Genomic DNA, 14,441 nt, shown 5'->3' on the forward strand with positions numbered 1-14,441 from the left:
CTTATCTCAACATTTTAGCTGATGATCTTGATTTGAGACTATGTGGGATGTGTGGATGGCTAATGACTCTGATTCTGGGGGATTCCTAAGGGTTTGGGGTCTCAGGTAAGACTAGGAATTCATGCTGTTTACAGTAGATGATTAAATCACCCTCAACCAGCATCTCTAAAGATCCTCAGACTTTCAGGTTGAGGTCTAACAGCTTTCTTGCTTGGGGATTGATCTGTCGTTTTAAACACCAACATCTCAAAACAGAGATGGCAAAAGAAATGAGAAGTGATTTCATGTTGAAATATTAATGAACACCAAACTAAAGGACAACATTGAGAATCCCAGAAGTCTTGCTTCCTGGGTTCCTTTATCTAAAATTGGCAAATCTAAATCCCAAACCCTTTTAAACCAAAGTTAATCTTCCCCAGGCAACAATCTATCTCCAACTGACAGTATGTCAAAACAGAAGTACCAAGAATAAAATTCTTAAAACATACCCCAACAACTTTTATTGCTATAAACAAACAACTTAGGGCATCACAGCATATTGGAAAGTCTCCTGACATGGAATGAATGGACTGTGAAGAGAATAAGTGCATTCCAATGAGTTATTAGAAATTAAAACAAGGATTTGACATGCTGCCTGAGCCCAATCACTTACCACCAACTCAGGCCTCATTGCTTAAAAAATGAATAAAATGCTCAAAAGGCACATTCTCATCATAAAAATGGAGTGGGTAGGAAGGGAAAACAGGATCATGGTGCAAGCATTCGATTTGGGAATCTGATCCTTTGGGTGGTCAATCAGGCCAGGCTCTGGAATCCATTAGCTTTGACACGCCATATGTCATTCAGAAGATGATTTCCCCTTAAATTTGCAATTAGGTCTGGGATTTGGCCCATGACCCTGTTGTCACAGAGTATTAATTATACTGCAAGATGTACTGTGTAATTGCCCTGGAAGCAACAGGGCACAGCTACAGTCATCTTCATTAAGTTCTATAGAATTCCAAAAGTCCAAAGCACTTATTATCTGTTCCATTTATGTAAACATTTGATTTTGTTCATTTAACACTTTACTCTTGGTGTTGTAGATTTTCTTTGTTTCATTAGTGTAAGTCTAATCTCTCTCCAAAGATCTTCTTGAAGATTGGGAAACCATGTCCAACAAAAACCTCTTCTTTCCTGCTCATCTCCTGTGAACAAACCAGCTCAATAGTAAATTCTCAGTTATTTCTTTCATCATTTCAAGGGTTCTGTTAGCAACCAGTGAGAAAGGAGGAAAAGTTCTGCAAAGATATGTGCTGCAATCAGCTCACAATAGGTTGGCTCGAAGGGAAGGCAATGCAGAACTTTGTGAAATAAAGTTCAGAGAGAGACACACACAAGAGAGGAGATAAAGCTGGGACCAGGGGACTCACAGCTTCTGGAACTGAGAGCCTCAACCCTAGTTTCCACCTCATGTTTATTAGGAACTCCAAAGCAACTGTTCCTCATCAGCATGGCAACGTTTACAAGAATTGGGACAAGTGCAACAAATAGGGAACAGGTAAGCCAGTTTCCCACAACATTTCCCCCTTTTTGTTTTTGTAAAGCAACAAAGGCAGATTCAGTGGTTTCTTGCTGCTTTGTACCCCGAAGGGCTCGTTGCATGCTTCTGAGAACTAAGTTCAAAAGAAACAAAGACAAACAAGCAACATTTCTGCCAGAATATCTCCTCCCCAACTTTTCCCCAAGTCATAGGGTTTAGTGACTGTAGTTCGTAGGCAATTCCAGCCATCGTTACATTTTGTAGTTTCTTTCGAGTTTGGAACAGCATTTTATACATAATCCGTAACTACAGCACATTATACAAACTTCCAACCAGCGATGTCTTATTTCTCATGGGCTTAAGATTTCCTACCAGCAAGGCTATATAGGCCAGAACTTGATCAAAAACGATCTCATTTTCCCCAGTTTGTATGGTGCTCTTAGCATCTTCACTGGACCTGGGGCCACATCCAATTCACAGGCTAAGTCAATATCCACCTTCTCCCTCTTTTTTTATTTTTTAAAGTAGTCTGCTGGAGGTCCTCCTCCTCCCAGGAAGGATCTTTCATAATGAACACATCTCAGTGAGGGATAAAAGATTTTTAGTATTCCAACAATATTACAAATTCTATTAACATGAGAAAGCATTGTACTTTTATCAATTACAGCAGAAAGTATGGTTTTGTTTTATTCAACCAAACAACATTTAAATTTGATAGAGTAGCAGGGACCTTACAGTTTGTCCCAATTGTTTGCCTGTTCCAGGCCCTTAAATTGCCTGTGATGTTTTTTAGTAGGGTCACTGCCGCAGGTTTCTTCTATGCAGGCAGATTCATTGCCATCAGGCCAGGGCAGAAAGCCTTGAAAAACTGCAAAAGTCCATTGTTGCCCTTTTCACAGTTTTTGCACTTTTTGTAGTCATTCAGTCTTGTTTTACTTTTACAAAACACAACTCACTGAATGCTACCACGATACTTTTAACAACTTGCTATATGCATACTAGTCCTGTCCCACATATCTCCATACTAACCATTTTATTTCAGGATAAAACACATCTTATAACATTTCAGTTAGCATTCCCACAAACTTTTTACCTTTTCCATATATGCTTAACTTTTACATCTTTCATTTTATCCTTCCTTTTTCTTTTTTTTCTTTCTTCCTTTTTCTTTCTCTCTTTTTTCTTTTTTCCTTCCATTTTCTTTCTTTTTCTTTTTCCTTTTTCTCACTTTCTCTCTTTTTCTTTTTCCCTTCCTTTTTCTCACTTTCTCTCTTTTATTTTCCTTCCTTTCTCTCTTTTTCTTTCTTTCTGGGCACCTGCCCTGCTCTTTTCCTTTCTCTTTTTCTATTTCACACACACTGAAACAATTACAACACACACACTGACATTGAACAAACAAACACAAAAGCAGTTTCAAATCTATTAATCTAGAATTTTTTCATTGCTTCTTTTTATAATTCAACATTTCTTTTCCAGTTTTCCTCCTATCAATTTCCTTTTTGATCGCTTTCTGTCCCCAAGTCATACTTGCTTTATGATGCCATGCTTGAACAAGTTCTGTAGTTTAGATACTTTGATGTAAAGCCATTCTAGTCTTCGGAATGAGACCCAGGCGCGCAGTTTCCAACATCAGTCTCTCCATCTGCATGACTGGAGGTCCTGGGTTTCACAGGAACTTTCGTCGTCTCTTGGCGTCCATGGCATGGCTCCATCCATCAAGCTGGCACCCATACAGGACAATCTCCATCTCCTGGGGAAATACAAGCAAACCCTTGAAGACTTTGAAGGCTTTCTAAACCACTCGGGGCTCTGCACCAGTACAACCACTTCAGTTTCACTCAAGGCGATCCTTCTTCCCTTCGGGTCCCTAGTCGGGCACCAGTTGCTGTGAGCCTTCTTCGCTTCATGCCCCACATTGAGCACCAGTTGCCGCAATCAGCTCACAGTAGGTTGGCTCAAAGGGAAGGCAATGCAGAATTTCATGAAATAAAGTTCAGAGAGAGACACACACAAAAGAGGGATGGGACCAGGGGACTCACAGCTTCTGGAACTGAGAGCCTTGACCCTAGTTTCTGCATCGTATTTATTAGGAACTCCAAAGCAGCTGTTCCTCATCAGCATGGCAACATTTACAATAATTGGGACAAGTGCAACAAATAGGGAACAGGTAAGCCAGTTTCCCACAACAGATATGTTTTGTTCCAGTCATTCATTTAAACATCTATTCTCTGCCAATATTATGTGCTAAGTATTGTGAATTTAAATATGAGTTACCACATTAGTTGTTACTCTCAAAGAATTTCTTTTGATCCTTGGTGTTGGGCTAATCAAAAGGATGATTTGATTCATATCAAGTAACTCTATCCAAGTCACACAGTAGATATCATCCCTTATTTTTTTGGACTTGAAGTACAGTGTTGAATTGTTAATCATACAAAGTTCACGAATAGTCTGTACAAGGACCTTCTTGTTTCACTTTATTTTTTGCCCCACTTCATGCCCAATCCCCACTCCTACTAACCCATTTCCCTGCCTCTAAGCACCTCCTGCAATACATTTGGCACATGCCCTTGGATTCATGTGCATATTTGAAAAATGTAGTGTTGTTACGTGTTCGTACACATTTTAAATTTACATCATTTGCATTGTGCTGTAGATCTCATTTGGTGTCATCCCCTTTTAAAATTACACACTATGTTTTAAAGACCAATGAGTGTTGCTGACAATACCTCGAGTTTATTCTTCTATTTGCCTCACAGTCAGATGCGTCTGCCACATTTTTTGTTCATCTGTTCCCCCAGGATGCCTCCCGCCATCCACCTCCACTAACGGAGCCATGATGAACTATCCCGTGGTTCCTGGTGCTGGTGCTCTTTGGCCGTATATTCCTGGGAGTGGGATGCATGGGTCATCGGACATGTCCTCACCTCATTTCACTAAGTGCACTCAAAGGGCGACAGCAATTCCCTCACATCAGCAGCCCCTATGCTCTCTTCATGTTGGTCAGGTTGGTTTCTAAAATAGTAACAGTAATGTCCAGTACCATTTATTGAACAAATATCTGCCAAGCTCCATGCTAGTCACTATACATACATTATCCAAAACATTTACACCGTCTCTGGGCAGCTAGTAACATCTCCTGGACAGATGAAGATGCTGAATTCAGAGAGGATGATTACTCAGCCAGGGGCATTCAGCTATTCTGATGCAGAGACAGGATTTGCACTGACGGCAGCCACTGGTGGAGAACTCAGCATGATTTGAAAGACATGTCACAGCAAATGTACCAGGTTAGTGCCATTAAAATAGCATGACTGGGAAGTGGTTGTGGCTCAACTGATAGAGCGTCTGCCTACCATATGGAGGGTCCAGTTTCTATACCCAGGTCCTCCTGACCCGTGTGGAGCTGGCCCACATGCAGTGCTGCCGCGTGCAAGGAGTGCCCTGCCACGCAGGGGTGTCTCCCATGTAGTGATGCCCCACGCACAAGGAGTGCGCCCCGTAAGGAGAGCTGCCAATGCGAAAAAAGTGCAGCCTGCCCAGGAATGGCATCGCACACACAGCTGACGCAGCAAGATGATGCAACAAAAAAAGCAACACTGTTTTCCAGTGCCACAGGAGAACACACAGTGAATGGACACAGAGAGCAGACAACTGGGGTGGGGGGTGGCAGGAAGGGGAGAGAAATTAATAAATCTTAAAAAAAAAAATAGCATGACTATTTCTTGACACTGGTGAAGAACTAGCCTTGAGAAGACTGAGGAGTGCTTTGGAGAGTTTTGACACCACAGTGGAGAACTCAGAGAGGCATGGAAATATCTCTACTTAAGCAGAGCAGAGATAAAAATAAGATCTTTGTGGGATTCCCATGTCAGAACAACCATGGCAATAAACCTTCTAAGTGCTCTCAGTTTGGAAGGGGCTGTCTCCCCAGCAGAACTCTTTATTTTATACGGATAGCATTTTTGTTTAATTGTTTTCAGGGGTTCAGAGCATAAACCTTGTCATTTAATGGCACATGTTAGAATAACCAAAACCTCCTAAACTAGACTAGAAGTGATAGCCTCCACTTGAAACTTAATAAAACGCTTTGGGGATGCCTAGATGGATGAGGCCCTCTCCCAGCTTTGAGATAATCACGATCAAATAAAACAAAGACATCAAGGAATAATTCTGAGACCAAGTAACTTGTCCTAGCTATCGGGGAGCTCCTAGAGGTCCTGGATTAAAAACTGCAGCTTGGTTGCATCCGCTGCTTGCAGCCCCTCTTGACAGCCTGGGGGGTCAGGAGAGCTCCCGGGATTGAACCAAAGGTGCAGATGCCAGCGTGACACGCCCAGGGATCAGCCCAGTTCTGCGTCTTCAGGCAGCGTGAGAAAACTGACCCACAAAGCAGCGGACAAGCGGGGGAGCGAAGGACGGTGGGCCCGGTGGGGTCAGACTGGGGCAAGCCACAGGGGCAGTTCATTAAAGAGCAGCGCGGGCTGAGAGTGGGGCCGGCCTCCCAGGCGGGATGCTTGACTCTGTGGTGGCAGCTGGCTGGAGTTTGGGTTGACTTCCCTGTATTTCTGAACCTGTCCTTCATCATTTACTCAAAGAATAATATTACGCATGTCAGGGGGGCTCATTTTGTATCATTAATCAGGGTGGATTAAGACGTTTCTTTGTATCTGTCCTGTGTGGGTTGCTTGGAAAAGCTAAGCAAGTCACTTTTTGAGCAGAAAGACCCCACCAGGGTTCCTGGCTTGAAATACTGTCCTTAGCCCGACGGTGACTAGAGCGATTCCATTTGCTGCTTTAAAAGTGCAGAAGTTTTAACTGCGCATTTCCTGGCTTTTCTTTCCTAACAAGGGGACAAGCAACCCCCACTTGAGGCGCAGGTGCTTCTCTAGCATTTTCCTGGAAGCAGGGCAGGGGCCCAATTAAGCCCTTCCTGACTTTCTGCAAAGTCCATTCATTAACGCAGCCCGCGCCAGGCCCTGGCGGCTGGCACGGCCCGCCGTCGCCGCTTCTGAAGATGGAAGGCGTTTCTAGGTTTCAGTGTGGCCACCGTTCTCCTCCTGCTCCCCCCAAAGAGAAAGGGAGCGGGAGAGCGTGTGTGCCGTGACTGGAATTGTAATGAGCCTCTCCTACCTGTTCCTAATTATCTTCTGTCACTTAGCAACGGGCTTGACGGCGGAAGAAAGGAGCTTAACAATTTAAACTCGCTGGTAGGATGTGGGTGGAAACAGGGGCCCAGGGCACGCTGGCGCCCGAGGAGGTACTTGCTAATGGGGAGAGGGGTCTCCTTGTGTGCGCGGGGCCTGCTGCTTTTCAGAGAGGAGAAGGTGGGCCCAGGAGAGGTGCAGGAGCTGCTGGCAACGATCCTGCTAAGATGCCTGAACGCCCGGGGAAGGGGCTCTGGGTCTTTCCTTCTGAATCCTTCTTCATCTGCTTCTAAAGGTGTGGGGTCGTGGGTCCGCTGATTCTTGATTCTGATGTGCTGGGCCCACTCTGAACTCGGGCTCTGTTCCAAGCTCTTTGAGATGCTGCACGGTTTTCCTTTCAAAAGGTCAGGGAAACTGCTTTCTTATTCTTCTTAAAGGAAGAGATACACTTTACAAATCTTTAGCTGGACATGAACTTTTGACAATGACTCAGCATCAGTCTGGAAGGTCTCCAGTGGCTTGGGGAGCACAAAATGAGAATGATAGCTTAAAAAAATTATGGTGGTAACATATATAACACAACATTTTTTATTTTAATCATTTTTAAGTGTCCAATTCAGTGGCATTAATTACATTCACAATGTTGTGTGACCGTCACCACCATCCATTATCAAAACTTCCTCCTTAACTTTAAACAGAAACTAACTCCCCATTCCTCCCTCCCCCAATCTCCTGGTAATCTCTAATATACTTCCTGTCTCTTGAATTTGTCTATTCTGGAGATTTTTTATAAGGGAGATCATACGCCCTTATAAGAATACATACATTATTTGTCACTTTGTGCCTGGCTTATTAAGGGTAGTGAATTTAATAGTTACCAGTACCAGGTTTCAAATGATTTTGAAAGGTGCCCTAAAATCCACAAGATAACATTATGGTGTATATTAGTTACCCAAAGGGGTGCTGATAAAGTACCAGAAACCTGTTGGCTTTACAAAGGGTATTTATTTGGGGTAGAAGCTTACAGTCACAAGACCCTAAAGAGTCCAACTCGAGGTACCATAAGAGGTACTTTCTCATCCAAAGTCTGTTGCCATGTATTAATGCAAGATGGCAGGTGACATCTGCGAGGGTTCAGCCTTCCTACTTCCTCTTAAGGCTCTGTGGTTCCAGCTTCTTCCCATCTCAGCTGTAGGTTGACATAAGGCTCGTCTCTATCCCCAGGGCTCATTTCATTTCTTTCCAGGCTCAGCTGCTCTGTTCTCTTCACAAGGTCAGCTGTAGACTCTCAGGCTCACCTCTCTTCCTGGGGCCTCTGCTGTGTCTAGTGAGCTGTCTCTCTTCCTCTGTGTTCTTCCCTGTTTTTCTACTTCTATGTGAGAGTCTGTTTTAGCAGCCCACCAAGGGATTGGGGACTCAAGCCTGCAGGCCCTAATGATATGGTCAAATCAAAGCCCTAATCTTAACATAATTTAATCAAAGACATCTGAGCTGAATCTAATGAAATCAACGGGTATCACACCTAGAGGAACAGACCAGTTTATGAACATAATCAAATATCTTTTTTGGAACTCATAAAGAATATCAAACTGCTACATGATGATAATGTGCACCATTCCAAAAATTCAAGAATAAGTCAGCAGAAACCTAGCTTGACAGCAATGCATGAGAACAAGATTTGGGGGTTTCATTGAATCAGAGAAAAATTATAAGACTGCAGGGTGGTTGGGTTGATCAAAACTTAATAGTCTCCGCTGTGTTCTAAGAAGCTGGGGATCCAGGTGAAGGGGGAAGCAGTTCTCTTGTCATTAGTGTCCAGTTCTGGGCTTGCTTTTTTTTTTTTTGCTCATTGTCTGTTTTTTCTTTAGAAGGCACTGTTTTTCAGGTGCTCCATGCTCATTTTTTTGTGTGTTTGCTTGTTGTCTGTTGTTGTTTTTTGTTTTTTGTTTTGCTCATTTTCGGCTCATTGGTTATGTTTTTCCTCATCTGCTTGTTGGTTTTTGTCATTGTCTGCTCTTTATTTTTGCTCATTGTTTGTTTGCCTTCTTTAGGAGGCACCAGGAACTGATCCTGGGACCTCCCATGTGGGAGGTGGCACTCAACCACTTGAGCCACATCCAGTCCCCCTGGGCATGCTTTTTAAAGTGCATCTCTGAACCGCTTAAGAAGGTCCGTAGTCGGAGTGCAGATTCCAGAAACCATGTCAGTGGAGACAACTGCGGGGACTGGGCTATTCAGCCCAAAGAAGAAGGCTGAGGGGCCATGGGTTCAAGGAGAATGCTAGCCATTGGCAATAAGGTGTCCTTCCATGACTCTCCATTTACTTCTATGTGGCTGGGTCCCTTTTTGAGAGAAAGCTTTCCCACTATACTCTGCAGAACTTTGCTGGGGCAGGTATCAATGACCTGATGTCTCTGTATTGGCACAATTAAAGCCAGCGCTTCTATGGGAATGTTAGACTCCTTATTCTGGTCCAGGACAGAGTGACTTTCCTGGCCCCTAAGTGTTACTGAGCCCCGGGACACTGTTACTATTGCAAAGCATCCTAACCAGCCTGAGGCCAGATGCTAAACAAACAGGACAGGCCTTTTATTTTATTTTTTTTATTATTTTAAAGAAGCTTTAGATTATGTGTTATGTTAAGAAACTGTGGGAGGGAAGCGGATGTGGCTCAAGCGATTGGACTCCCGTCTACCATATAGGAGGTCCAGGGTTCAATTCCCAGGGCCTCCTGGTAAAGCCAACTTGGCCTGCATGGTGAACTGGCCCAGGGGGAGAGCGGGCCCGTTCAGACAGCTGGCCCACGCAGAGTGCTGGTCCGCGCAGGAGTGCTGGCCTGCACGAAGTGCTGGCCCCTGAGAAGAGCTGGCACAGCAAGATGCTACAATGAAAAGAGACACACAGAAGGAGAGACAATAAGAGAGGCAGCAGACCAGGGAGCTGAGGTGGCACAGGAGATAGAGTGCCTCTCCCTCTGGAAGGTCCCAGGATCTGTTCCTGGTGCTGCCTAAAGAGAAAACAAGCAGACAAAGAAGAACACACAGTGAATGGACACAGAAAGCAGACAGCAAGTGCAAAAACGGGGGGTGGGGAATGAATAAATAAATCTTTAAAAAAAATCTAGGGGATCCTTATATGCCCCACTCCCTCCCCCTTCCACATTTTCCCACATTAACGACATTCTTCATTAATGTGGTACATTTGTTACAACTGTTGAATACATATTGAAGCATTGCTACTAACCATGGACTATAGTTTCCGTTATATTTTACACTGTTTCGCATAATTTTGTAGGTTATGACAAGATATATAATGGCCTGTATCCATCACTGCAATGTCCTGCAGGACAATTCCAATGTCCTGAAAGTGCCCGCATATTACACCTGTTCTTCCCCTTAGAACCTCTGGTGCCACTACCTTTATATCGATGATAAAAGTTCTTCCATCGCTAGAATAATGATCAATGTACTTTAGTCCATTGTTCATTCCCTAATCAAGTACAAATCAAGATGTCATCATGGTGATGCTTTCTTTCTTCTTTTTTTTTTTAATTTTTATTAAAATTAATAGGTCACATAGAACGTTACATTAAAAAAAAAACCATAACAGGTTTCCATATAACCCACACACCCCCCATCATTTTTGTAAATTGTATTTTTTTGAAGATACATACATCACAAAAAAGGTTACATTATAAAAAACATAAGAGGTTCCCATATACCCCCCACCCCCCACCCCACTCCTCCCACAACAACAACCTTCCCCATCATTGTGGCACACGCGTCGCACTCAGTGAACACATTTTGGAGCACTGCCGCACTACATGGATAATAGTTTACTCTGTAGTTCACACTCTCCCCAGATACATTCAGTGGGTATGGCAGGATATATAATGTCCAGCATCTGACCCTGCAATATCTTTTAGGACAACTCCAAAGTCCCCAAAATGCCCTCTCATGACATCTGTTCTTCCCACTCCCTACCCTCAGTAACTAGTGGCCACTTTCTCCCCATCAATGATACAATTTCTTCTATTAGTAGTCACAAAAGTTTTATAGTAGAGTATTAGTAAGTCCACTCTAATCCATATTTTATTCCCCCATTCTGTGGGCCCTGGGATGGTGATGTCCACTCCACCTCTATATTGAGAGGGGGCTTAGATTCCACATGGATGATGGATGCAATTCTCCTGCTTGTAGTTGTAGGCACTCTCCGTTCCCTTGTGTGGTGATTGATGTTTTCTTTCTGAAGACTGTGTTCTGGGCCTGGCTACTGGCAACGCTTGGTCCCTTGGCTCCTCTGTCACATGGCAATGCACATGGTAGCCTCCCCTGACCCCTCCATTCTCTTCTGAGTTCCATTAAATTTCAGTTTCTTGTTTCCCATGGCTTTCTATCTTTCTGAATTTCATTCTGCTTATAAAAAATTCCAGTAATAGGATTGAAAATTATCTTGACCAAGATGGGCTATACCTTAACTGAAGTAACCTCATCATAAGGTCCTAGTTAACAGTGGGTTCACACAACCACAGGAACGGGTTATGTTTAAGAACATGTTCTTCTGGGATCCAAAACTATAGGTCCAAACCGTTACTACATCCACATTCATTACTTGTAAATTCTACTTTCCATACAACACAATTATGCACACAAGTAAGCTGTTTCTGCCATGACATATAAAGGCCCGGCTTTCTGCCAATGTTCAATAATACATTCCTCATTTTTCTGAGTCCTTACCAGTGGCACCTTTAGTAGTCTCATTTCTGCCAACATTCTGCCTATGATGATTTAGGTATTCTTGAAGATGATATAGAATTTCTCTCCCATACGTTTTCCCACTTCCTGAGCCCTCACTGACAGCCTTTAAGATCCATATTTCTACCAACCGTCTGTTGAAGGCCATCTAGGCTTTTGCTATCATGGTCCTCAAAGTTCAGCCAGCCTCTATGCGTTAACCAATTCCAAAGCCACTTCCACCTTTTTAGGTGTTTGTTACAGCAGCATATCAATTCCAGGTACCAAAATCTCTGTTAGTGTCCTGTTGCTGCTGAAACAAATTGCCAAGAAACAGAAATTTATTCTCTTGAATTTCTGGAGGTCAGAAATCCTAAATAAGGTAAGGGAAGAATCTGTTTTCTAGCCTTTTCCAACATCTACCACTGCTTTCCTTGGCTCATGACCCCTTCTCTTTCCTCCATCTTCAAAGTCAGCAGTATGGCATCTTCTCTGACCCTGCTTCTGTCAAAAACCTTCTTCTCTTATGTCTGGAGTCAAATCTCTCACTAACTCCCTCTTATAAAGATATCAGGTACTTCTGGTGGTATTATAAAATAGTGAAGTTACTTTGGAAAACAATTTGGTCATTCATCAAATAAATATAGAGTTGCCATATGACCTAGCAGTTGCATTCCCAGGTATAAACACAATAGAACTGAAATCATTTGTCCACCCAAAAACCTGTACATGAATGAACATAGCAGCATTATTAATAATAGCTCAAAGCTGGAAACAACCAAATATCCATCAATGGATAGTGGATAAGCAAAATGTGGCCTCTCTATACAATGGAAAATTATTCATTCATAAAAAGGAATGAAGTACTCATAAATACTACAATTAGATGAATCTTGAAAACATCATGTTAAATGAAAGAAGCCAGACACAAAAGGCCACATACTGTATGATTCCATTCATATGAAATATCTAGAATAGGAAATCTATAGATATAAAAAGTATGTTAGTCAGGGAGGTGAGGATGGTCAACCATGACACCAGGGAACCAAAAGAGTCTATAGCTGCAAGCTGGAGAATTCCATCCATTAGCCATGTGGGATCTAAGCTCCCTCATGATTTAGAGGTGGAGTGGACATCACCATCCCCGGGTCCTCAGGATCGAGGAATAAAATACTGACTAGAGTGGACTTACTGGTATTCTACTATAGAATTATTGTGACTCTAGCAATGGAAGAAATGATATCATTGATGTGGAGACAGTGGCCACTGGAGTTGCTGAAGGCAGGAAAAGGGAAAAAGAGGTGTGATATTGGGGCATTTTTGGGACTTAGAGTTGTCCTCAGTGATATTGCAGGGACAGATGCAGGATATATATGATATCTTTATATATCCTGCCATAACCCACTGAATGAACTGGGAGAGAGTATAAACTACAATGTAAACTATAATCCATGCTGTGTAGTAGTGCTCCAAAATGTACTCATCAAATGCAATGAAGGCACCACACTTATAAACAAAGTTATCGATGTGGAAGAAGGGGGGTGTGGGGAGTGCCCAAATATACATAGGTACGGTGAGGGCTTTTTAATGTAATATTTTATGTGATCTATGTATCTTTAAAAAGAAAAAGCAAGAAAAAAGTATGTTAGTGATTGTCAGTGGTTGGGGAAGAGGGAAATTGGACATGGGGTTTCTTTTTGGGATGAATTTTGATAGAGGTGATGGTTGTACAACTCTCTGAAAGTACTAAAAATCACTGAATTGTATACTTTAAATAGGTGACTTTTATGGTATTTGAATTATAGCTCAATAAAGCTTTTTTTTTTTTTTAAATAAAAGGCCAATATCTTATATGGGAGGGCTAAAGCTACTTTATTTGTTAAAATGAGTCAGATTGCTTACTAGATCCTTATAAATCTGTATCTGAGGAGAAGGAACATATAGACAGTTCTGTCTGAGGAAGATAAATGTATAAGGTAACCCCCAGGCAGCCTAATAATCCTGGAGAGAATGGAGATGTTTTAGGCCTTGGGCAGCATGGAGGCACCTAAAGCAGGCTGATAAGAGGGGCTGGCACTGTGTCTCAGTTTGACAGGATGCTGTGACAAATACCACATACCGTCGGCTTAAACAGCAGGAGTTTATTTTCTCGGTTTTGCAGACGAGAAGGCTTGCTCCTCCGGGGTTGGTAGCACTCTGGCGCTAGCTCACTGCACCCCTTGGGGGTCCCTGGCTCATCTCTGCCTCCGTGGCCACGTCCTCTCCTTTCTCGCGTCTGTGACTTGTGGGTCCTCTTTGTAAGGCTTCCAGCAATCCAGATGCAGGCCCACCCTCGTTCAGCTGGGCTGCACCTTAACTGAAAAGAACATCGCCAGGAGGTCCTGTTAATTAAAGGTTCACACCCCCAGGAGAGCAGATGAAGATGAGGAACATGCCTCAGCGAGGGTCCATGATTCCATCTACCACACACTGGAAGAGCACTAAATGTCACCTGCCGCAAGATTTTGCCGAGGACTGGCCCTACCCTCTGACCCTCAAGAGTAGGGCCTCCCCTAAGACTCTAAAAGGCCCTTTAAAGCGATTCCCCCAGCGTAAAGGCCTTTGTTAATAATATGTCACTTTTCCTGCCTCCAGATTATCAGCAAGACACATATTTCGTGGTGGACTGGATAGTTCATTCACCTCCCTTGGCCCGCCCCCACCACTGCCATCCACTATCCTCGGCTCCGAAATGAGCAGCAGGCAAGGTCAGTGGCTAAAGCAGTCCACATGCAAGAGGAATTCACTGGCCAGAGATTCAGCTAACAAGCCCCTGGAAGGGGCCAAGTGCTCTACTAATGCAGGAAGGCGCTCCTAGTTTAATTCCAAATGAAAACGCTCTCTGGGTTAGGTAAAGCACAGTGCTCTTCATAGTTTAATGGAAGAGGTAAAGAGATGGCCATCCAGAAAAGCAGGGGTCACAAGCATCCAGCCTCCAGGATGAGAGAGTGTCTGCTCCCCAGTTTCTAGGGATAAACCGGCCCTGGACAGAGACACTGA

This window comes from Dasypus novemcinctus, chromosome 15, assembly GCF_030445035.2.
Source record: "Dasypus novemcinctus isolate mDasNov1 chromosome 15, mDasNov1.1.hap2, whole genome shotgun sequence".
Classification (NCBI taxonomy): Eukaryota; Metazoa; Chordata; class Mammalia; order Cingulata; family Dasypodidae; genus Dasypus; species Dasypus novemcinctus.